The sequence below is a fragment of the Nomascus leucogenys genome, chromosome 16 (genome assembly GCF_006542625.1).
Source record: "Nomascus leucogenys isolate Asia chromosome 16, Asia_NLE_v1, whole genome shotgun sequence".
NCBI lineage: Eukaryota > Metazoa > Chordata > Mammalia > Primates > Hylobatidae > Nomascus > Nomascus leucogenys.
In genome coordinates, this window is record NC_044396.1 from 49,370,932 (window position 1) to 49,397,252 (window position 26,321).

The following is a 26,321-nucleotide window of genomic DNA, read 5'->3' on the forward strand; positions in this document are numbered from 1 at the left end:
AGAGTGAGCAGAGAATGTTCACAAAGAGAAAGACCATCCAACACCAAAACCCAACTCCATTCTTGAACTGGAGAGCTTTTCAAAAAAGGACCCTGTAGAGACTGGGGGGTGCAGAGACATCTCCATGCGAGTGGTGGGGGGGAGAAGTTAGTAGCAACCCAGATGACCTCTCCTCAATGCTGAGAAAAGGAGGTGCAGGTAGTCTTCCCAGCCTGCCCACCTGCCAGATACTGGTGCCTGGGCCAGCTTCTCTCCAGCTCCCAGACAACCTGTAAGAATCAAGCTGCTCCCATAGGCCCAGGTTCCTCATTAGGACATATGACCTGTGATGCTGGTAACCTTTGATATTCCCTGCACACCAGAACCAGAGTCATTCTATGTAAAGCAGCTGCTGAAAAAAAAAAAAAGAGTTATGAATTCTACTTCTTAATGTGCTAGCCAGAGCAATAAAATTTATTCTCAATACTAATTCTGCAATTTAAATTTATTATCTTTGTGCTTTACAGTATCCATAGCAGTAAAATCTATTCCCAAGAGTATGATTACAATTTCCAACTACTTGAGAAGGAATTATTTTTTTGTTTATGTTTTAAAGCCATAGCAATAAAATTTAACACCAACAATACTACTCCAACTTTGTATGTCTTAAAACTTGCCATAAATGATAATTGTGAAAAGAATGTAGGGAAACATGTAAATGTTTTCCAGGAGAAAGTAGCTTTTTTGGTTTGTCTTATAGTGAGGTTCAGATTCTTTTTTGCAACAGAGTCTTGCTCTGTCATCCAAGCTGGAGTGCAGTGGCATGATCAAAGTTCACCGCAGCCTTGATTTCCCAGCCTCAAATGATCTTCCTGCTTCAGCCTCCCAAGTAGGTGAAACTACAGGTGTGGGCCACCATGCCAGCTAATTAAAAACAATTTTTTTTAGTAGAGATGGGAGTCTCCCTATGTTGCCCAGGCTGGCCTTGCCTGAGCTCAAATGATCCTCCTGCTTTGTCCTCCCAAAGTGTTGGGATTACAGGCGTGAGCCACTGCCCTAGCCCCAGATTCTTTTGTTTTGTTTTGTTTTGTTTTGAGATGGAGTTTTGCTCTTGTTGCCCAGGCTGGAGTGCAATGGCGTGATCTCAGCTCACTGCAATCTCCACCTCCTGGGTTCAAGTGATTCTCCTGCCTCAGCCTCCCAAGTAGCTGGGATTGCAGGCATGTGCCACCATGCCCAGCTGATTTTTTATATTTAGTAGAGATGGAGTTTCACCATGTTAGTCAGGCTGGTCTTGAATTCCTGACAGGCGATCCACTCACCTCGGCCTCCCAAAGTGCAAATTCTTAACAGAGCATTGGAAACACACTACTTTCCACTTAGTCCACAAGTTTTGTTGATTCCACCTCCTAAACATTTCTTGAATTGGCCCATTTCTTTGTCTACGTGACCCCCGAAGCTACGTGCTATTGTTCTAGTCTGGGGGCTACTATCTTGTGCCGGGGGGGTAACGTGGGCATTTCAACGTCCACTCTCCCACTGTATAATCAAATCTCCACAAAGCAGCTAAGAAAAAATTTTCAAAACAAATCTTGCCAGTTTTCAGGAAAACCTGGGAAATAGAAAACAAGTTAGATGATACTACAAGAAAGCAATCAACTAAGTGCAGAATGTGGACAGTGTTCAGGACAGATGACTTGGTTTCTCTACTAAATCCATGGCATAAAAGAGGCAGAGGAGGCTGGGAGCGGTGGCTCATGCCTGTAATACCAGCACTTTGGGAGGCCGAGGCGGGTGGATCATGAGGTCAGGAGATCGAGACCATCCTGGCAAACACAGTGAAACCCCATCTCTACTAAAAATACAAAAAATTAGCCTGGCGCGTTGGTGGGTGCCTATAGTCCCAGCTACTCTGGAGGCTGAGGCAGGAGAATCGCTTGAACCCGGGAGGTGGAGGTTACAGTGAGCCGAGATTGCATCACTGCTCTCCAGCCTGGGTGACAGAGCAAGACTCTGTTTCAAAAAAAAAAAAAAAAAAAAAAGGCAGGAGGAGGAAACAATGAAGGAATGAGAGAGAACTAAGAACTATGAACACAATGTTCAGGTATCATCAGTGGATTTGTGTGGCTCCCGCTAATTCCAACAAGCTAACTGTGTAAAGACAGTTTTGCCAAAATCAGGGAGGTCTGATTATGGTCTGGACAATAGATGCTGCTTAAGAACTGCTGTTAATTTTGTCGGCACACGTTTATGTTATTAAAACAAAACCTTTATCCATTAGAGGTGCTCGCTTGGGTATTTACAGATAAAATGACATGATGTCTTGCATTTGTACTAAAATACCTCAGCCCTCTTCTTCCCCAGGGTGGATGGGTGGTGGGGATGGGCAAGGATCAAGATCGCCAAAATGTGGAAATTTGTTGAAGCTGGGATGAGTACACAGGAGTCTATTATGTCTACTCTGGTGAATGTTGGAAAAGTGGCAAAATTAAAAGTAAAAAATTTGAGAGAATAGGATAGATGAACCATTTGTTCTTTTTAATAGTAACTGATGTTTTCAAGAAAGATGCTTATTCATCACCTATATCAATTAACAGGTTTTTTTTAAATTTTAAATTTTAAATTTTTTTTATTTTGAGACAGAGTCTCATTCTGTCAACCAGACTGGAGTGCAGTGGCATAATCTTGGCTCACTGCAAGCTCCGCCTCCTGGGTTCAAGCAATTCTGTCTCAGCCTCCCGAATAGCTGGGATTACAGGCACCCACCACCACGCTTGGCTAATTTATTTTTGCATTTTAGTAGAGACGGGTTTTCACCATGTTGGCCAGGCTGGTCTTGAACTCCTGACCTCAAGTGATCCACCCGCCTTGGCCTCCAAAGTGCTGAGATTACAGGCATGAGCCACTGTGCCCAACTAATTAACAGATTTTTTACTGAATACCTATCTTATGCAAAATTGAGTAAGATGCAGCTTGTGTTTCCCAGAAGCTTACCATCAGGTAGGAAAGACCTACATTGGTGAAAAGCTAAGTAGGATTAATAATAACAATAATAATACTACTACAAGACATAAGTCAACAACATACAAAATAGTCAAGAGCTAGCACAAAAAAAAATTGAAGGTACAGAACACTGTGCATGGTATGCTACTTTTTGTATATGTAAAGAGGAAAAAAGAATCTCTAGTCTTGTTTGCTCTAGTCGTATGTGTATAGGCATAAAGGAAGTCAGAAAGGGCACATATAAAACTGAAAAATTGTTACCGATTTAGGAGAGAGGAGAACCAAGCCAGAAAATACTTTGTACTGAATAGCTTTTATACTTTCTGGTTTTGGAAAACACGTGAATGTGTTGCATATTCACAAATTTAAAGTGAAAAATACTCTCATCTCCTTCCTCACAGCAGATCCTTATCAGATCCAGATCCTATTACCCTTGGTGTATAATCAGAAGTCCTTTTCCTGGTTTTTCAGGACGGCCACAATCTGCTTCTGTGTCCTCTTGTCTTGTGCCTGTCAGCCTTTGAGCTCTGAGCTCCCCAGTGCTGGAGTCTGAGACTCTCAGCTCTGCCATGCTCCCTCTAATGTGGAATTCAACAAACCAGGACCTCTGCTTGGCTTGTTCTCTTTCACCCTTTGGCCTGATCAAGCCCCACTCCTTTTTTTTTTTTTTTTTTTTTTTTTTTTTTTTTTTTTTTTGATACGGAGTCTTATTCCGTTGCCCAGGCTGGAGTGCAGTGGCATGATCTGGGCTCACTGTAACCTCCATCTCCCGGGTTCAAGAAATTCTTTTGCCCCAGCCACCTGAGGAGTTGGGATTATAGGAGTGCATCACCGCACCCAGCTAATTTCTGTATTTTTAAGTAGAAATGGGGTTTCACCATGTTGGCCGGGCTGGTCTTGAACTCCTGATCTCAAGTGATCCACCTGCCTTGGCTTCCCAAGGTGCTGGGATTACAGGCGTGAACCACCACACCCGGCCTCCTGCTGCTTCTTTAGGTTCCTATTGAGATGCCACTTTCTCAGAGCAGCCTTCCCATGCCATCCCCTGAGCCCAGTCAGCTCCTTGCTTAAGTCCTTTTACTATATGCTCCCAAAGAATGGCCCATGTCTCTTCTGATAAGGTAACATGTCCAATTTGTAAGAATTGTCTGACTATATTTTTTACTCATCTGTAAACTCCATGAGAGCACAGCTATGTCTCGTTTTTTTTCCCTGTGTTCTATCACCTATTTCCAAGCTTCGTATTGAGTGGAGTTTAATATAGAATGCTAGGAGAGGGAGCCACAGTTATAGGAAATAAAGAGAAGATCATTTTTCCTGTGCCTGATACATAGACTTCAGGAGGAGATGGAGTTTCCCTGAGAAGCAAAGAAAGAGAAAGACTGCTGGAATGATCAGAAAGAGGTGGATGAGACGTAAACAAGAGGAGCCATCTGAAGCGGAGGTCTCCCTTGAATCAATGTAATGGAGACAAACATTTGTACTGGAGAGAAAAAGCCTTCAGGAGTTTATTCAAAAGGAAAAGGAAGCAACTAGGATAGGGGTTCTTAGGGAGTGTCCCTGTTTGGGAGGTCAGTGAAGCTCTAGCAACGGCACAAAGGCTCCACGGAGGTATCTACAAGCATATTTTTTTTCCTGAGTAAACTCAATTGCCTTTTGAGGATTCTAAAAGTCTGGAGATTTAAGAACTAAAGATCTTGTCAGGCTTAGGCAAATTAAGAAGAGCAAGACATGACCCGTGAGACAGGGAGAAGTGGGAGGTGAATTTGAGAAGTGTTTCAGAGGAAAGAGCAGCAGTGAAGGAAGGGGAGGTGGTCTGGAGGGCTTTAGGGAAGGTCATGGAAGGACAGTGAAACTCAGTGGAGGAGCCCTGTCAGGGCCTGGATTGCCAGCAGGTCATTCGTTTCCTTGAACCTTGCTTTTACTGTGAGGAAGAAGAAAGGGGGCTGGAACACTAATAAACGACCTCCTTATCAGCCTCCTGATGTGGCCATGAAGCGATGAGAAAGAGCCCTAACACCTGGAAAACAGTGGGGCTTGTTCTTGCTTTAATTTGTTCTGTCTGTCATTTCCACCACACGTGGTGTACAGATGATGACGGTCACCACCGATTGGTGGAGAGGGGCTGCCCCCAGCCCAGCTTGCTCTCTAGATCTCAATATATTTCTGGAACTGTGAAGAGAGACTTCCAGCCTCTCCCCACCCTACACAATCTAGTCTCAGTTAATGTCTATACTGCCAGTGTGGAATGGCTGTATGCTTCATTTCTGTCACGTCTCCAGTGTGGAATTTGGCTCTAGCACCCGGCATTCTAGAAGTGGTTTCAGACAGTGGGAAGGAAACCTGTGGGCCCCCCTGCTCTCTCGTCTGTGCTCCTCTTGCTGGCTGGTGTCTCTGAGCCAATCGCTTCACCTCTGTGCCTCAGGCTTCTCATCTATTAGATGGTCATAACAGTCACCCTGAGCCCGGTGGGCTGTGGTGAGGATGATCTGGTTTAATACGCAGGAAACCCTTAGGGGAGCCCTAACCACATAGGCTGCTAGATAGTTGGCCCTCTGACTGCCTCCCAGCCTGGTGGAAGGGCAGCTCCTCCTGAATAGCCAGAATGGGTCAGCCCTACCATGGCCCATTGCACAGCGGCTAGCACCACCTCTTACCGACCTCCCCCATCAACCATTTCTCTAGAGCTACCACCGGGTGGCAGGTTTAAGATGGTGCCTGCCTGTCCCTGGGGCAGGCAAGTTTCTGTCCAGGGCTTCTCCTGTCTTTAGGGAGCTGGGAGATGCCATTTTCTTTTCAAGGCCGTAGAGTGAAAGTCAGAAGATGTGTTTTTATTCTTTCTCTGCCCCCTTGTGATTTTGAGATTCTGAACTAGTTCCTTTCTGTCATGGAGCCTTTCTGTCCTTGCTCCTAAACTGAATATATAGGCTGTTGGGAAGGTGCATTAGTCTGCGAGGGCTACCATTATGACGTGCCATAGACCGGGTGGCTTAAACAGCAGACATGTGTTTCTTCACAGTTTTGAAGGCTGGAAGTCCAAGGTCAAGGTGTCAGCAGCATTGGTGTCTCCTGAGGCCTCTCTCCTTGGCTTGCAGATGGCCATCTTCTCCCTGTATCTTCATGTGGTCCTTCCTCTGTGTATGTCTGTGTCCTAATTTCTTCTTAGAAGGACACCGGTTGTATTGGATGAGGGCCCACCCTAATGACCTTGTTTTAACACAGTTATCTCTTTAAAAGCCCTATCTCCAAATACAGTCACACTCTGAGGGGGTTAGGAGTTCAATATATAAATTTGAAGGGGACGTAACATAACAAAGGGTTGAACAAGAAACTGTATGTTAAAACTTGGCATTTAGCAAGCATTTGGTAAACAGCAGTTAAAAATATTGATGCATGTCCCTGCACTGTGTTTTGCTAAGCAAACCTGTGGTCTGTGAAGGAGGATGAAGCTGCTACTCTGACTTGGCTGAATTAGCAGTCAGGCCCTATTTTCTGATGTTTCACAGGGCAGATCTCTTACAACAATGCCTCTCTACCTGATGGGCTGCCACTGGCAAGGGGTAAATGAATGCGAGCTGATAACATTAAAAAAACTTTCTTTTTTGGCTGCAATGCTGTTGAATGGAAAAAGCTATTTGGTAAATCTCCTTAGCCTACATATTATTAGGGCTATTATGACATCATCTCTTTTGTCTGGATTTTGCTTTTACTGGTTACATGCCCTGTGTCACTGGAGCACGAGCTCACAGTTGGCATCTTATGAATAAAGGAAAGTCTGCCTGAGCCATTTGGGTTGCGTGCGATCTTTACAAAATGGCTTTTCAGTATCTCTTCAATTAAAACAAAAGCGAGCAAACAGCAGCTATCACAACAACAAGAGAATGAAGACAGTGGGAGAAAGAGCTACTTGGTTCCAGATATAAGAAAAGTGGAAATTTCTCTTTTAGCTGGATCATTCTCTTGGACCCTCCACCACCAGGCCCACCATGGACAGTTTCAGAACGGTAGCTGCGACCGCTATTGGGCCTCTATTCTCTTTCTTCTTGTTCCCGGGTTCCCAGGTGACGAATGCCATCACCAGTTATGTATTCCTTTGTGTGGTGCTCTGGTGGCTCTCTGTCACTCAAAATGTCCCTCTAGCTGAGGTTAATGACTGTGAGCAAGGACTTGCTCATTGGCACCTACCCTTCTTCAGGAGAGAAGAACACAGAGGCTTTCAAGCCCTGCGCGATTGCCTGCAACCTCTGACTCTCCAAGGCCTCTACATCCTGACCTTCTCTGCTCTTTTAGTTAATGACAATTATAATGTTCAAGAGGCACACCACTGAGGCAAGAGGCCTCAGCTAATTGGGCTACATGATTAAATGGAGGTAGATTCCCACCCTCACCCCCATCCCCACCTTGGTACACAGCAATGTATATTTCAAGAGTATAAATAATGAAATAAAAAAAAAAGATCTGAAACCTAATAGAGGTTTAAGAGAAAAAAATTTAAATTTGGATTTTGGGAAAAAATATTCCTGGTTGCAATTTTTGATTTTCTTGATGGATGGATTTGCTTCAGGTGGGGGATGTCAAAGGCTCAGGTGTGTGTGGCGGGGGATGGTGGACTGCAGCTGCAGTGCGGAGAGGCCAGATGGCTTGTAAGGAAGGAGCGAAAACTCGGGGAATTCTAATGATGAGAAGCCCTCAAAGAGCTTTCAGAGAGCGGGCAGACATGCTGGGAATCCTGGGAGCTGTCGCAATTAGCATCTAGAAATGATTGTAGGACATCCTTGCCTAAAATACAGGTTTACAGCACAACACAGCCTCAGCATCTGGAGTGTGTGCTGAGAACAAACACACAGACCAGCCAACTATATACATATTTAGCATCTATATGCATGCATATATATTTATAGATCATATACAAATCATATATATACATATATAAAAGTTGTACACATTGTTAAATCTATGCTGATTAGAATGGAGTCAAATAGGGGGAGGGTGGCTGACCACAAGGGTTCACAGTCTCCATCTGTCATGAACTCTCCTATGTCGCTATCAGGAATGAATCCCTGGCTGTCTTTCTGGGAAGGGAATGGCTTCCTGTGGTGATGAATGATGCCAGCCAAGCGCAGGTTGAGGCATGCTCTCCACCCTCCCTAGAAGCTGTGCCACCAACGAAAGGTGAGGCTGCCACCATCACTCAGGCTGCAGTGCAGCTCTCTCTTGAGCTGAGAAGAGCCTAAGACTTTTTTCTTTTAAACAGTACAGGATCACCTTGAATAACCAATGTTCTAAGATTCAAGTGGAGTTCACTCGAAAAGAGATCATAGCCCTCTTGGGACTCTTTCTAGTCCTTAAGGTGCTTGTGTGTGTGTATGTGTGTGTGTGTGTGTGTTTGTGGAGGATGGTGGGAAGGTTGGGAACAGGTTGGAAGGCAGGCATCATCTTCCTGTTTTTAAGAAAAACAGATGCACTGAGTTTGTGATTTGCCTGTTGTCTTTCAGAAGAAAGGAACCCATGCGTGGACTCGTAGTTGAATGCTCCCTCAAGGAGGATGTAAGACAAAAGGAGAAAAGTGCCTGGTCCCACTCCTTTACCGACAGTGCTGGGGCTGGTAGTTGGCAGCGATTTGAGAGCAGGACATGCAGAGGGAGAGGAGGGGTGCTGAGTCAATGCTGGAGGGCTGGCTGGCAAGTCCTTACCCACACCCTACCTACTTCCTGCCTATCCCACTATCATCTGCCACTTCAGCCCCCTCAGCCTTATTCAGTGAACTTATTTGACCTTGATTCCACTGCCGCAATGTCACACCGGAATACCCGACTTAAGTTTCATATGAAGTGTTTGCCCTGGTGGTGAGGGGTAAGGGGTGAGGGTGGGGGCGTCCTGTCTTCTCTGTGGCCATGAGAGCCTGCCTGCCTGTTTGGCTACTGTCACACTTGGTGACACAGGAGATGGATTAGGGGACAAAAAGAATTCCTGCTGAGCTTGGGGGTACTGTAGGAATTCCATTTACTTCCCCCACCCCCTGCCTCTGGCTAATTTGTGCCTTTTAGAGCAATGCTGCATTTTCTGCTATCTGGGTTTGTTCCGGGTCTTTGGAGGGGAATAAATATGACCCTGAAAGTCTCAGTTTAAAAAGGAAGAATCCACAACAAAGCAGTGTATTTGTATTTGTATTTTTTGCAGCTTTTCCCTGCACCTGTAGTAGAGGTTTGCTGAGCATCTCACCCAGTGTCAGTTGAGTTGCAGGTAAAGTGGCTTGGGCTGCCGAACTCTGCCTGCTGGGATTTTCTTTCTTCTTTTTCTTTTTTCAGTATTTATTTGCCCCCAGGGAGTGCTACAAAACACATTGAGGATGAGAAAAAAGGAAGCACAGAGATGAGCCTCCCAGGTTTTACAGCCCAGAGTGGTTTGAGAACCCAGGAGACAGTCCTGCCATTGAGGGCCAGTGTCTTGGTGTATGATGGGCATGTGTGGGATCGAGGTGACAGGGGATGGAGTGCAGGGTGGGAGAGGACTAGTGACAGCATTTGAAATCCAAATCTCACTCTAAAGCCAGCTCAGAGCCAAACCAGGGTGTTTAGCTCTAAGACAGAGCAAGACTTCTAGCTGGTTAATTCCCTTCAGCTTAGTGTGCAGTGCTACTACTGGCTGGCAGTTACTGTGCAAAGGAACACGGGCAGAGAGCCAAGAGAAGAGGAAGCGACCTGGGTAAAACTGAACTGAGCAGAGGCCTGGGGAGAGGTGTGACAGGCCAGAAATCAGAATGAGAACATGGAATAGATGAGGAAGGGAAACAGTGGGGTATGGTAGAAAGGCATTGCTCTCTGGGGGCAGAAGACCTGGCTCTGACCTCTGCACTTTATGAACTGGGAAGCCTTATGAAAGAGATTTACCATCTGTAAAATGGAGCCAGTGATCATCTCCACCCTGCCTACCTCACAAGGATATTGTGAGAATTAAATGAAAACATTAAAGCCCCACAACCTCAAATCCATGCCAACATACTACCTGGCCAACTGTGATCACCTAATAAATTTGTTTGAATAAGTAAGTAGTATAAAACAGAAAATAGATAAAAGATGATTAATAAAGCAAGAGGGAGCTAGGTGGAGAAGGTAAGAAAGAACCAAATGGCGATGGTGTTGGCAAAGGCATCAGACTCACTCAAAAATGGCGAAAGAGAGTGGCAGTGTCCAGTGGCTGTATAGCAGTACTCTTGCTGTGAACACCTGGAGTCCCAGCTACTGTGCTGATGGGTTGGAGGGAGGTACAGGGAGAAAGGTTCACAGGGGAGAAACGACTGGGTGAAAGTGGGTAGGAGAAAGTCTAACAACTTTCTGTTGTCTGTTTTAGGGAGGCTAAAGGGATAGGCAGGAAGTTGCATAATAATCAGACAGATGGAGTTGGCTTGGATGGGTTAGAGTTGAAGGTGAGGAAGAGCTGCATCTGAAGCCTGAGGCAGGTCACCTTATTTGAAATTCAAGATAGGAGAGTTCTTTATTCAAAATGGCAATCTAAGGAAGAGACTAACAATTTTCTCAGGAGAGACAGTATTCACTGATTTGCTCTGAATCCAATGATTTGGTTCAAATTGGAAGTTAAAGCAAACATAAAAGAGATCAGAGAAAGAGAGTCCCATCTCTAACTGAAGAGAGGGCAAGTCAAGCTTCTGTAATTCAGTGTCATGAGACGAAAAGGAAAGGATTTCTGGAAGGAAGTGACAACACTGTTTCTCCTTTCAGGAAGGGAGCCAGTGAACATGGAATGATTGTAGTTGATTTAAGGGGTAAAAGTTGAGAGGCAAAGGACAGCTAAGGTTGAAAGGGCTTCCCTGAGTACTTCTTTTGTTCATGGGCAAGATGTTCCTGCTGACGGGTTCAAGGGGAGTGGGAGGGCACGGGAGACGTGGGAGGGATGATGGATTGCCGATGAACCTATGAAGGATGAGGCAAAGCAGCATGAAACCATTTGTTTGGGCTTTATAGATTTTCTAATAAAAACGTCAAGGATTTTTCACACCATTTTGAAAATGTCATCAAATGCAAAACAGTTCTCATGCTCGTGACAAAGGCTGAATTTCCAATGGTAAATTCCAGCTCAAGATGTAATAACAAACCTTGTGGGGTTTTCCTCCAAGTCAAGCCAGGGGTCAGGTTTGGTCCAGGGTCCTTCATCAGGGTGACCTTTGACCCTTCACAGTGACTGAACCCTCCCAGTAGACCCCAGAACTTTCCTAGTTGTGAGGTATTTGGCAAGTGTCTGAGGGTTGGTGTTAGCCCAGAGGGAGCATCAGGGAGTCCACTTCTGAGCCATGTTTGGGGAGTGGAGTTCAAATCTCTGAGCCTCTGACTCAGTCAGGTTCTTCCTGGTGCAGCCATTAAAAATGCCTTTCGATGGACTTTCTTATCCGTAATCTCCCCAACTTGCAATCTACCTCACACACCCCCTTAAAGTTATTATCATTATTATTTTAGAGCATCTCTCATCGAGTGACATCCCAGCTCAAAAACCTTCAATGACTCCCCTGTGGCGCCTTTTGCTGTTTCCATTTCATTATATTTTTTGGTCTTATTTTTGAGTTAGGGTCTTGCTATATTGCCCAGGCTGGTCTCACTTGAACTCCTGGGCTCAAGTGATCCTCCTGCTTCAGCCTTCTGAGTAGCTGGGACTACAGGGGCACACTACCATGCCTGGCTCCCATAACATTTTTATTTAACCCAAGAGATCCAAAATGCTATCATTTCAAAACATAATCCACATCAGAATGATGACTAAGATATTTTCTATCCTTTCTTCATACTGAGCTTCAGCATCCAGTGTGTGTTTCACCAGTTACAGCACATCTCAATGTGGAGATTACGTACTTAATCTGTATTTTGCTTTCATAAGCTTTACAGGTGTAAGAGAAGATTCGCAAACCAAGTTGTCCAAACACACCTTACGGTTTTCTAATAACTGAATCAAATATTAGTCTTTAGAGCTGAATTAAATTTGAATCAAATGACAAATCCTTGTCTTACTGCAGAGTAGTTTCCCATTGTATGGATGGATCACTCCCCTTTGCCTTTTAAATCAAGTGCACACTCCTTTGACTGGCTTTCTGCATCCTAATTCCTTTGCAGCCTTATCTTCTTTCATTCCTTGGCATGTATCCCAAGCTCCGGCTAAACTCAACCTACTTTTCCCCCACCCCCAGTGCTTTGCCCCTCTGGCTCTGCACTGCTGGGACATTCTTCCTTTACACCATCGTTGCCTATTGAAATCCCACCATTCCTTCAAGATTTGTCTCAGAAGCCACTTTCATGAAATCTTTCCTGACTCTCTCAATCTGTCGACTGTGATTTCTCCTTTCTTTTGAACCTTCTTTAAAGCATGTTGTGCCTTCAATCAACCCCCCCTTTTTTTTTTTTGAGACAGGGTCTTGCTCTGTTGCCCAGGCTGGAGTGCAGTGGTGTGATCTTGGTTCACTGCAGCCTCCGCCTCTCAGGCTCAAGCAATCCTTCCACCTCACCCTCCTGAGTAGCTGGGACTATGGGCATATGTTACCATGCCTGGCTAATTTTTGTATTTTTTGTAGGTATGGGGTTTTGCCATGTTGCTCAGGCTGGTCTTGAACTCCTGGGCTCAAGGGATCCTCTCACCTTGGCCTCCCAAAGTACTGAGATTACAGACAAGAGCAAATGCACCCAGCTGATCAATCCACTTTAACATGTATTCTAGTTCCTGTATGCTTGTTTTTTTTTTTTTTTTTTTTTTTTTTTGACAGAGTTTTGCTCTTTTGCCAAGGCTAGAGTGAAGTGGCATGATCTTGGCTCACTGCAGCCTCTGCCCCCAAGTTCAAGCGATTCTCCTCCCTCAGCCTCCTGAGTAGCTGGGATTACAGGCGCCTGCCACCATGCCCGGCTAATTTTTTTTGTATTTTTTAGTAGAGACGGGGTTTCACCATGTTGGCCAGGCTGATCTCGAACCCCTGACCTCATGATCTGCCTGCCTCAGCCTCCCAAAGTGCTGGGATTACGTGTGAGCCACTGCGCCCAGCCCATATGCTTGTTTAATCCAAGATGCTCATCTCCTTGAAGTAGAAAATCATGCCTTACACATTTGTGAGCCCCCTATATTTACCATCTGCAATAAAGTTTGAGTTGCCTCCTTGTGGGCCACCATGGTTGGGAAAGAGAGAAAGCATTCATTTTAGAGTCAGTCTTCTTTTTGAGTTCTTCTCTATTAAGTTTTCCTTGCTAAAAGGATCATATATGGTGGAGGGTCTGGTAGAAAAGGAAATAAGAAGGCAGGGCCTTGGGGTTTTGTGTCTTGGTCTAGTCTAGCATAGCAAATCTGCTGCCTTACATTTTGCTTTTGCAGGTGTGTCTTTCCTGGGCCCAGGAGCAGAGCCCAAGAGTGGACTTGCAAATATGCTGTCCTCTTCCCTTGCTGGCTCTCTGCAGCTCAGAGGTACACAGTTAAAACGCAGATAGATAGGTAGATAGAGAGAGCGGTTTCTAAGAAAATTCTGTTACACTTGAGTAACTTCTAGAGGGGCTTGCTCTGGGGGGTCTCTGGTTGGGTCCTGCTCCAAACATTCCCTCTTGGATCTTCTAAGCATGAGGTTGTCACTGCACACCCCCCAACACTGGAAGGGGTCACTTTCAAGGATTAGAGAGAACATAGGAATTATCTTTTTTGACTTAAAAGAAAAAGTGTGGTTCTGGGGAGGGGATAGAGGGAAGGCAGTAAGGGTTACCATGATTTTTCTCAGAACAACACAGGGGTCAACTCAACAGGCTCACCACCTTTGGCCTGTCAGGAGCCACCAACATGTTGGAAGTCAGGTGAGCGAGGTCTAGGCAAGAGTTTTGTAGTATGCAGGAAAATAACTTTGAGAAGCTTAATAAAGCAGCTCCCAGCCACAATTTCTGGGGTGCAGGAAGCCACTGCAAGGATAACTGGCAATGACTCAGTTTGTTAGTCACAGAATTTGATGGTTTAGCTCTAGATCTACCAGTGCCTTATGGTAGAATCCTGAACTGGTCCGTCTTGTGCCCGGGTTTCCATATCTGGGAGGGATTGTTACCTGTCATTTCTGGCAATTTGACCAGACATTATGACTGTTTTGGCTTTAAGATGGAAAGACATGCAGCCTTAATTATTCATCCATCCATTCATTCATTCACTTAACAGATATGTATGACATGCCTGCCATGTCCCAGGAGGATACAGCAGTGAGCAAAACAGATGAAGTTTCTGACCTCATACACAAACTAGCACAAGTAAATATAGATACACAATATTAGGTGGTGAAAAATTCTCAAAAGAAAGATAAAGACAAGGTAGGGGGACAGGAGGTAATGCAGTGCTGTTTCGGACAAAGCAATCTATCTAAAGGAGCCTCATTTGAAGGGGTGGCATTTGAGCAGGGATCTGAGTGAGGTAAGAGTGTCCCTGGGGAAGCTCCCAGGTACCTGAAGAGAGAGAGGAGTCGATTCAGACAAACGCGTAATGATAAGTTCTGTGAGCCTCAGTTTCCATGGCTTAAAATAAGGCTAATAATGCCGACCTGGCAAGGTGCTTGTGTAGATGAAATGCAATAGCACATATAAAGTGCTTTGCACGTGGTAGAAAGCCTCGGGTGGGTGTTTCAATGTTAGCAGATGCTCCTTTATATATCTTGGGTGAGCAGACTGGGAGCTCATTCTGTTCTTTCCTAGGACCACTTCAATCTGCAGTCTCTCCAGGCTTCTTTCTTGGCCTGTAAAGGGAGGAAACAACTCTTCTCCCTTCCTCAAAGGAATGCAGGAAGCCAGGTGAGGAAGCATCCATAAGAATGCATTGAGCCAGCTCTTGGGAGAAACGTCCCCAGAAAGCCAGAGCCATGTGAGAGGCCAGCCCCGACTGAAGGCTCAGTTCAGACTCCAGGACCAGGCCTGGTCTTTAAAAATGTAAGGTTTAGACTGTGGCAGAGACAGATTTGCTAGCACAAGAGAGAGCTGGGAAGAGAGCCAGTCCCCAGGATGGAGGCTCTGCAGAAGGGCAGGCTCAGAGTGACCGCCAGGAAGCAACAAAGCAGCGACACAAACAGGAAGCTGGCGACAGGGTGGGGCCTGTGCGGGCCTGGAGGAGTCGGCAGCAAAACAGCAGGGCTGCGGGGGAGCTGGGATGCACCCGTGACGCACCCTGGGGCAGGAAGGGAGGCCTCTGCCCAGGCCCCGCAGTGAGGGTTACCTGCCATTCAAGTACCAAATAAAGCTTCCCCTTTCATTTTTCTTAAAAGGACATCAGAAAGCTGCCTATTTTGTAACCTCCTCCCCAACTCCCATCTCCCATCTCTGTTGGGAAAGGTGTTTTTTTGTTTGTTTTTTGTTTAAAACAAAACAAAACAAAACAAAACAAAACCTTCCTTCTTACCGATGTACACATCCACCTGATAATTAATGAAATGCCATTTCATCCCAATGTCTGTCATTGCACTCTGCTGAGTCCAGAAGCTGGGAATCCATGCCAGCCTTATTATTTAGAAAACTGCCCAATGGGGCATCTTGCAGATGACTGACTCCCAGTGACAACAGGATCTGCATCTAAAATAACATGAGTAGATTGTGGATTGATTCATGGGATCCAGAATTGAGCAGCCCAAACTCCATCCTTCCAAGTTTCATCTCCGAACTCCTGTCAGTCTCAAAATTGATAGAACAGCCTGAGGCCATTAAACAGAGTTATGTCGGCAATCACCTTTCTCATTCTCTCATATGGGTGCCAATACGTCAAGGGGACCCAGGCAAGGGAACAACAGGGTGGCTTTTTTTTTTAGCATTATGACAAGCAAATGCTTGAATACCAAGGAGCACATGAGCTTTAGAGCAGCAGGGAAAAAAGAAAAGAAAAGAAAAAAAAAAGCCCCCACAGGGACGCCTGCCTCCAACTCCAGTGGCCCTGCATGGTGCGAAAAGGAGATTGCTAACAAAAAGGTTATTCAGCGCTTCTCCGAATAAACCCAAAGGTAACAAGTATGGACGGAGCAGATGTCAGGAGGCTGAGCGCTACTTTGGAAAACTGCCGAGATATTTAAAAATAGCGCTTTCTTATTAACCCGAGCATAATGCTGAAAGTCCTTTAAAATAAAACTTCCCAGATGCCACCTGCATCTGACATGGCAATAGGATGAATGCCAGTGTGCCCACTGATACTGGAAATGCTCTCAAGAAACAGCCTCGACTGATTGTTCCGGCACAAACAAATCACAAACTAATTTATGTATTCCTGCAGCTGCACCCCAGCCGAGGCGGGGGAGTCGGACCAATTCACAGTTGACTAGTGCTGCCTCATTCTTTGCAGATTTTGGCATTTAACTATAATTAAGATTTATTGTTCACTAGCTTGCAGGTCAGGGCAAGCATGACAATATGGGTGACTTTTCTGTTTACTAGTGAAATGTCTGGTAGGAGGAAGCCTCAAACCTTCCAAGCAGAACTTGACAGAAATAAATAGCGCCTCTTCTCTCCAGGAGTAGCACATTACCGATTTTAATCAGATGTGAGGAGTCACTTGAAGGGAGGGCAGGGACAAATCGGAAAGAGCTAGTGAACTGTGCTGTTGCTTTTGCACCAGAAGGGTAATGGCCAGAAGCCAAATCAATTATTGCTGATCTTCTGGATTTGGGAAAGGGATTGTCTGCTTGCTGTGGGAGGGAGGGAGCCCTTGATGGTTCTGCAGAGACTGGGACCTGTAGTTTCTCCTGGCCTCTCCTTGCCATTGAAAGGAGAACCATTCCTCATCTCTTCTTACTCTCAAGGATGCCATTGGACCAGATCAGATGGCCCGAGGAGGAGGGAAGCAGGGTTCAGCAGTCAGCGGCCACTCACCTGCCTTTACCGTCTGTCTGCTGCGGTCCTGGGCAGGTGACCCACGACACAGTGGGTGTGAAGAAACAAATGATCCTGAGCAGACAGATGAAGAAGGGCATCCCATCCCCACTGCTTTATTAGAAGGCAGAAATGCTAACGTGCAATGTGCTTCCATTTTCTAGCATCTATAATTGATTGTATATCACCATTTGGACTCCTTGGGATATTTTTGTCGGTGTCTATATAAAACAGAAAAACATCACTCACGAGGACCAGAGGTTTGAAGCCTGAGCCTGCTCTGTTTCTCTTGTTCCCTGACAGAGGAGGAGGGAAAATCCTTTGCCCTTCTGTAGTGCTGCTAATTACAGAATGTAATTATATATAATAATGTAAAAAATGCCTTTGTATCTCACCTTAAACTGTAAAGGATTCAAAATATGGCTTTCAAATATCTATACAACACTTTAGGAAACAAAGATGAAATAAGTGAGTGAGAAAATTGGGTGATTCCTGCATTCTTCTGTTTCATGCTGCCTGTTAACATTAGCGCTACCAGTTCCTGGAAGCTGAAGTTCCTGGTTTGATTCAGTACTGTATAATGCAGGACTTAATTCCAGCGCATTTGTTTTTCTCTTTATCAGAAAAGGATCTCGAGATTCTGAGAAGTAAAAGGAAATTTTTGTTTTGACATTAGGAGAAGGCTGTAAAAGCAAGCATTTTCCCCAAAGGTAAAACGAGTGTGAAATTAATTTTAGTCGTGTTTAGATATGAGATCGGAAAAAGGATTTAAAAGAAAACTTTTCATCTATTTTAGCAAGTGAAGATGTTTTATAGTAGCAGATACCAGATTGCTAATGCTGTGGAATTCAGTTCAATTGAAGTGTTACTGAACCATGGAAGAAGAAAATAGAATTGTGGGAGGGTGGATTCTAATATTTAGATTTGGCTATTTGTAGTATTTTTAACCACTTAAAAAGTCAAGTTGTTGGTTGCACTAAAGTCACTATCGTTAGTTTAATTTCCAGATTTTGCCAGTTAAATCAGCAACACTTTATCCTAAGGAAACCTGAGACAGGCATAGAAAGATTCCAGTAAGTCTCCCAGAGAGCAAACCTGACCCTAAATGCAAGCCTGGTTTACCAAGCCATGGAACTTTGAACTTGGTGATGCCCCGTAAGGTCATCTCCTGAGAACGCAAGCAGCCACCACGCCACTCCCGCTTTGCTGATAGAAGCAAATCACATTTATAAACACGGGCATCTGCCACTGTGGACACAAACCGGCACAGAAAAGGACGTGCAGGACACAGCGGCCATTTAGTGGACAGGACTTCGTTGAGCGCACCGCCCCTGGGTACAGACAACGGAAGGGGGAGGGAGGGAGCAGTGTGGCAGGGCCATGCACTCGGAACAGGTGGGAAGCTGGAGGAAAATCACTTTGCTCTCAGCTGGGGAGGGCTTTGTGGAGGAAGCAGGATTTCAGGAGCTGCTAGAATGATTGCAGGAGACAGCTTGACGGGATGGGATGGGGCAGGATTCCAAGCACAGGGACTCCTGCCCAGGAACGAAGGAAATCTTGAAGGAGGGAATATATGGTTAGTTGATGGGGCAGTGGGAAGAATTCCAAGGAAGAAAGAGGAGGAATGGGCCATTTATTAGTAGGGCAACTTGGATGAGCAGGACGCAGATCGTCATCTACTCAAAACACAGTCGCTGTTTTCCCATCATCCCTGAACGCTCAATTACTTTGTTACAGTCCTTCACATTTAAGCTTTGTCTTTTCAATAATATGGCACCTAAATTGGTCACCACACTCATAAGGGAATATTAAAAATGAGACATGATTCATCAAGCTGCCTTCAGTAGAGATAAAATGGATCAAAACACAGGCACAATAACTCCATTGTTAGAAAATTTTTCTAAAAAATGTGTTTTCTAAATTAGAGAAGAGAGTACCACAGAGTAACTATTATTTCCTGAGACAGTAAGAATTGGGGATTTACTTTTTTTTTTTTTTTTAAGAGATAAGATCTCACTATGTTGGCCAGGCTGGAAAGCAGTGGCACAATCATAGCTCACTGCAGCCTCAAACTCATGGGTTCAAGTGACCCTCCTGCCTCAGCTTCCCCAAGTAGCTGGGACTACAGTCATGTGCCACCACAGCAGGCGGTCATTCACTTTTAAGAGGAGGAGGGTAAACAATAGTTTTCTATCTTCAAGGAAGAAACAGAGATGTTAGAGATTTCAGGTCCTTGTAACTGATATTGCTGAGTTACCCTGCAAAAATGCTGCAGGAATATTTACTCCTACGAAGTTTGTGAGAGACTGGCTATTTCCCCAAATGCTTCCCAGGAATAGAAGTTATCAGGACTCATGATGTCATAGGACAAGACAAGTATCTTGGCCTAGTAAAACAAAACTAGTATCTTGCTTTACTTTGATCTTCCCTGGGTATGATGGGGAGCATTTATTTAAGTATAAATTTCCATATCTGAATCTATATCTGTACCTAATCTCTTTTGACCACTTGCACCTCTTCTGTGAATTGGCTATTCAATCCCTTTGGTCATTTTTTCTGTTAGGCTCTTTGCCATTTATTATTTTATCTAATTTATTTGCATATTAGGGATACACATACCATTAGTATAAGAGAGTATACATTCTATTGTGCCCTTGCCAGCATTTGGTAAAATTGACACTCTTAAAAAAGATTTTTTTTTTCTGAGATAGAGTCTCACTCTGTCGTGTAGCCTGGAATGCAGTGCCTCGCCCTCCCAGGCTCAAGCGATTCTCCCACATAGCCTCCTGAGTAGCTGGGACCACAGGCACATGCCACCACACCAGGCTAATCTTTTAATTTTTTGTAGATACAGGGACTCCCTGTGTTGCTCAGGCTGGTCTCGAACTCCTGGGCTCAAGTGATCTACTCTCCTCGGCCTCACAAAATGCTGGGATTACAGGTATGAGCCACTGTGCCTGGCAAATTGATATTCTTAATTTGCCAATTGAAGAGTTTAAAAAGAGTATTTTGATGTTTTTGTTTATATATACTTGCTTATTGATGAGGTTGAACTTTTTTCATATGTTTATTAAATATTTTTATTTCTTTTGCAAATATCCCTTTGCCCACTTTTGGCAGTTGCCAAGCGTGTTTTTCTTGTTGGTCTGTAGGACCTCTTTATGGGGCATGAACCCAATGTCTCTTACTTGTTATACTTATTTTGTCATGCAAATTTTAGGCACTTTAGGTATCCTATGAGCTATCAGTGAGCTTTTGCACTTGGTTTGCAGAGACACGGTGGATGGGGTGGGAGAAAGGTGTGTGTTTCAACGCTGGCTTGTGTTCTAAGTTTCTGAAATGAGACATAATTCACTATCTTGAGGATTAACTTCCTGTGGAAAAATACCCCATCTGGTCTATATAAGAAATGGCTTTGACCGTGTACCATACAACACAGCAACCCTGGCCTTCTTGTGCCAAAGGTGCATTTGCTTGATATTATTACCATTGAGCTGATGAATTCAAATGCCTCTCCTTGCTCCCTTGACCACAGGAGCTGGGGCTGGGATGGGAATGGGGAGGGAGTAGGGGATCAGTAAATAGACAGCAGAATCACTAAGGTGTAGGAAGGGCAGGGAAAAGACTTGAACCTGGCCCCAAATGTTGTCTACTCTTGCTCCATTCACCTCCGCTTGTTGCTGACTTCTGACTTCCTCTAATTTTCTCCCTTGGTAAGTTGGCCTTCTTCATGTGACAGAAAATATCTTGCACTGTCCTCCCCTGAGAGAGGCAGACTCGGTTGTCTTTTAATTGCATCCTGCAGAAAGCACTCTCTTGAGGGCCCAGTCCAGGTCATGAGTAAGGTTGATAGAAAAAATACAGGAAAACCGGATGCATTAGAATTTCACAGAACCAACTCATCATTTTAAAGTTATAAGTATGTTCCAAAGGTTGTATGGGATACACTTATACTAAAAAGTTATTCATTGTTTATCTGAAATTCAAATTTAACTGGATGGCCTGTATTTTTATTTGCCAAGTTTGGCAAACCTAGTCTGCTCCTGGACCAATTGACCTAGAGTCAGGGAGCTGAGGTTCTGTCTACCCTCACATCAATTAAAGAGTGGGCCAGATTATGTCCTTACTGTTGCCCGTTTGTTGATGGTGGGGATGAGGGGGTGGTTAATTACACTAAACAGGCAATTCTATGAGTATCCACCATACCTGCTCTACTTAAAGCAGCTGGTCTCTCTGCCCAGAATGGACTTTGTACCAGCTCTCCTGCTCCCGAGCTGGCCTGCCTGCATACTGCTTACTCTCTGGCACAGCCCTCTCAGGTTCCTGTCATTGTTTGTCAACTCTCTGGGTCTTTGTTCTGTGCTATGATGTAAGCTACGTGAGAAGCAGCGCAGCGCCTGGCCAGGGCTTCTGCAGGACAGGACACATTTCATACAGGACCCGGCGGAAGGACACACTCGGTTCGCACCAATTCAGCTAAGAGGCCCCCCATCTGTTACATGCTTTTCCTTCCACGCCTGTCCCGTCACCGCTGCAATGGGAGACCCGACACTTTGATCTGGAGAGACCGTGCATGTGCTTGTCCTTTCTACTTCTTCACAGTTTTCGCTTGTGCAGAAGAAATGACCATAGTCCCAGCTACTGGGGGAAGCTGAGGCAGGAGGGTCTCTTGAACCCACGAGTTTGAGGCTGCAGTGAGCTATAATTGTGCCACTGCATTCCAGACTGATCAACATAGTGAGACCCTATCTCTTAAAAAGAAGTAAATCCCCATTTCTTACTGTCTCAGGAAATAATACTCTGTGGTACTCCTCTCTTCTCTAATTTAGAAAACACGTTAAAAAATTTTTCTGATGATGGGGTTATTTTGCCTGTGCTTTGACCCATTTTATCGTATTGCAGGCAGCCTGATGCATCATGTCTTTTTTTTTTTTTTTTTTTTTTTGAGGTGGAGTCTCGCTCTGTCACCCAGGCTGGAGTGCAATGGCATGGTGTCGGCTCACTGCAACATCCACCTCCTGGGTTCAAGTGATTCCCCTGCCTCAGCCTCTTGAATAGCTGGGATTACAGGTGCCTGCCACCACACTCGGCTAATTTTTGTATTTTTAGTAGAGACAGGGTGTCACTATGTTGATCAGGCTGGTCTTGAACGCCTGACCTCGTGATTCATCTGCCTCGGCGCCCCAAAGTGCTGGGATTACAGGCGTGAAGCACCGTGCCCAGCCCATGTCTCAGTTTTTGATATTCCATTATGAGAGTGGTGACCAATTTGGGTGCCATGTTATTGTTGAAAAAACAAAGCTTAAATGTAGAAGACTGTAACAAAGTAATTGGGTGTTGGGGAATGATGGGAGAGCAGTGACTGTGTTTGAGTGACTGGTGATCTGCGTCTGTTTACCTGCAGTGTCTTCCATTCCGGCCTGCCTGGTCACTGCCAAGCCTCACGCCCACGCAGGGGCTCGGCTCTGAGTGGAGAAGGCCAGTGTGTCAAGGCACACCTTTTAGACAAGGGAGACAGTGCTAGGGCAGATGCTCACCCAGAATCTGCTCACCCAGGGATGCTGGACCCTGCACATCCTGGGAGGCTTCTTAGCAGATGGCTCTGGAGAGCAAAGATGTCCAGCTTTCCCCTTCCTGTGTTCTTCCCTCCCACTCTTGCATTTCCTCTTCCTCTATCTGGAGTCTTCTCCTCCCCCAGTACCCTTCCCTCTAACTTCCTTCCACCCCACAATCTGTCCTGACCACATTGCACACCTTCTCGCTTACCCAAGCTCTTTTGCGCTCTCTCTCCTCCCATTTAAAGAACATTTGCTATATACTGGGCACCTTAGTACCTTACATACTTTTTGTTTTCATTATCTCATTTTTCCCAGTGCTATAGTGCAGCAATATTTATTTCCATTTTGCAAATGAAAAATGGAAACATTAGGAAATGAGAACTGTGAAGGAGATCCAGCCCGAGAGTGATGGAGATGGGCTTTGAACCTGGATCTTCTGACAGCGGAGTCTGCACTTGTGAGTGTAGTGTTTTACTGCCATGTAGCCCTCAGAGGCTGACATTTCAGCGTGCATGACATGTATATGGGTGGAATGGGGAGGGCCAATGTTTAGGGGTAGGTGTCCTGTGCAGCACTGCGTGAGTCCTTGTCCAGCTTCATCCATGACCAGGTTTGGTGCTGTGCTCCCCCACTCTTTCCATCTGTGCCAGCTCCCACTGCCTCCATCATCACCTGTCTTCACCCCTCTCCTTTGTTTTTCATTCATTACACTGTGGGCTAGCTTCTTCCTCCTCACATCTAGGGAGGCATTATTACTTTGCAAACAAAACATGTCTTGCTTGCCCTAGAAGATGGGTTGTCTGCAGAGATTTCCTGCAGACTGCTGTGCTCATCGTGGCTCAGGATTCTTGTAAACTGCAGTCACAGAGGGTGGCACTTCCTGCCGGAGGGAACCTTGTCCTCTCCCTGACCTCTGCCTTATTATCCCTTGCCGTCCATCTTGGAATCCCTCTCCCATTTGCACTGAGGCCCTCCTGCTACCAACATCAGGACATCCCAGGCAGGGAGTAAACCGTGTCATTTGGAGATGGCAGGGGACAGACAGACATTGCCAAGTGTGCTGTTTTCCTGCCTCGGTCCTTCCTGGCCATTCGGTGGGTCCACATCCCGACCCTCCCCCATAACCACTGGAGGCCAAGTCTTGCAATGATCCTGAGCCCCAACACAGCCAATTATGCCACAAATAAATAAAGATGGAGAGAGCAGGGGGCTCCTTCCCAGCCTCCATATAGAGCCTTCTTTGAATGACATGGCTCTGGTCCCCAGCTGTGGCTGAGAATGTGTTTCAGGGCTGTACCTCAGACAATGCTGGCCCAGTCTCCTTCCCCAGCTCCCAGCTGCATTTTGCCTCTGGCCTGGGAGTCTCTGCATCTCTCCCCTCTCATGCTCTCTTTCTGTCTCTCTCGGCCCTTTGGTCATTTTCTTTCCAGATTTTAAAAAGGGGAAGGGACGGGAAAACAAATTCAAACCCTGATTTTTGAGTGGGATGAAGCCTTCTGCATGAAGAAATAAAAGAACATACATTGATAGCTTGGAAAACAATGGTAATATTTAATTAACCTTTTGAAATGGCTGATCTGCAAATCTGCACGTGTCAGCTCATCTTCAGAACAGAGGCACTGTGTGTGCCGATGCCAAAATCAACATGCTGGTCCATGGATTTCCTCCATGGGGATTTCACAGGGGGAAAAAGTAAGAATATATTCCGTGACCCCTCCTCCCACCATCAGTTGTGTTACTTTTAAAAATTCATGTGATCCAGCTGCCCTCGCCAAGGTTGGACGCAGCCTGTTGTGCTGCACATCTGAGGACCCCGAGCTGAAGCTTGGCTCTTGTCCCTGTCATTGTAGCAGACAGGCCTCGGGCCTCCTGGGGGACTGAGGGTCAGTTCCGATGACAGCAAAAATCAGCTCGATGCACTTGGAGTTCTCCCAACACGGTGCATATCCACAGGACAAAGGGAATTAGACTCATCTGCAAGTGTCAACTCTCTGACTTTTTTAGTGGTTTTTTTTTCTTTTTTTTTTTTGTCTTGTAAAGATGGCGTGGTCTCTTAGTTTGAGAAGTCATGTCATCCAGGGAGCATGGAGGTTGGCTCATTAAAATATCACTTGGTTAAAGTAAATCAGTGTTGATGGAACTGTTTAAGGTATTCCCCCTCGTGGAGCTGGTGTGCCACGCTGATCAACTTGTTACTCCCATCGCTATGGGCTATGTGGAAACTCCTCCTTTCGACTATGTACCCCATACCTGCTTTAATGAGCATGTCTCCAAATGTAATCGGAAGCCTGAGTTGATGGGTGGTGACTCATACATTTCATTTCCTTTTATCAACGGCAGTAGCAGAAAGAATCAGGGAGGGTGATATTTTGCTCTTTGGGACTTCTAGGAATTAAAGGAGTAAGGGCATCAAGAAAATGAATATGAAATAGGTGATTTCAACTGTACGTACACATCAATCAAGCAACAACATGCACTTTGAAATGTTTAAAGAAATTACTGTAACTTGTGAGAAGTCTTTGGTTGTTTTTATGTGTTTTGACTGATCAGAGAAAAAAGCATGGGGCTTTTAAGAAATGTGTGGCAAAACTGTAAAGCTTTGAATAAGGAAGATTTAAGGCTTATGAAGACTTGATGAAGGTAGGATGATGCACAGTGGGGTAAATGAGGTCATTATTTGATTGCAAAGGTCACTTTTTCCTAATTGGAAGGACACAGCATAGTTGGGCAAAACACTGTCATTCTGGCAGGCTCAATAGGTGTGGGGATCAATAAATGAGGCTGGAAGGTATGAAGCCTTCCTTAAGGTGACCAGGAGAGTTCCTTTCTAGAAGTAGCTCCTCTGTGACGGCCTGACCATCAATGACTCTGTTCACAGGGCAAGGACAAGAAAGCCAATGACCACAATGACCCAGAAGTGTCAGCAATACCAATCTGCCAGTGGCAATTGCCAGGCTGAGACCCAAGTTCGTTTTGGTCCCAAAAAGCATGGAAGGTAGCAGGAAATAAGTTTTCCTGGAGGTAGAAAGAATATTTGTGGTTTGGCTATAAGCCTACACATAGTGACCACTTGCTGCACTTCAAGCTTGTAGTAGGTGCTTTACGTGCCTTATCTCATTTAATCCTCACAACAAACCTATGAGGTATTTACTAGTATTAGCCCCACTTTATAGTTGAGGCAATTGAGGGACAGAGAGGCTAAGTAACTTGTTCAAAGTCACACAGAATATACTGATTCTGAGTAGTAATTGAAGAATTGAGCTGAAGAGGAAGGTTATCTGTTATATCAAATGGCTTGTATTTGTTAAATGGATTTATCTTGTTTTAATAGTGTTTAGTAGTTGGGCTCAGCTGCTCAATGTGACTTGCACAGTATATAGTAGTGTTCAGAGGGTCCAATGTCAGGCTTTCTTCAGAAGCTGATCCAAACTACCTCATCCACTCTGAGTCACATGGTCTTTCTTCTGTGACAGCAGCAACAGGACAGATCTTAGATTTCTGGAAGAGCTTCACCATCCCGAACACACGTGGGAGAAAAGTGAGCCAAATTGAAAAAGCAGAGCAGTAGGGTGGGGCAGGGGTTGGACACACAGAAACCATTCCCCTCCCCTACCTTTTGTTCCCTCAAAATGGACCTCTCAGCTTCCGGAGGGAATGAGAATATAAAATGGAATGGCCAACCAAAGGAGAGCTTATTGGTAGAAAAATGTGATGGCTTCCATCCAGCCTTCCACCGCTTCCAGCCCAAAGCTTCCAGCCCAAAGCTTCATCTGACCCCTAAGACTGGCCTGAGCATGATTAGACCACCAGAATCAATAAAATATGGTGAGCTGAGTGGTTACTCAATAAGGAAATACAGGTTGAGCATACCTAATTTGAAAATGCCAAATCTGAAATGCTCCAAAATCCAAAACTTTTTGAGTGCCAA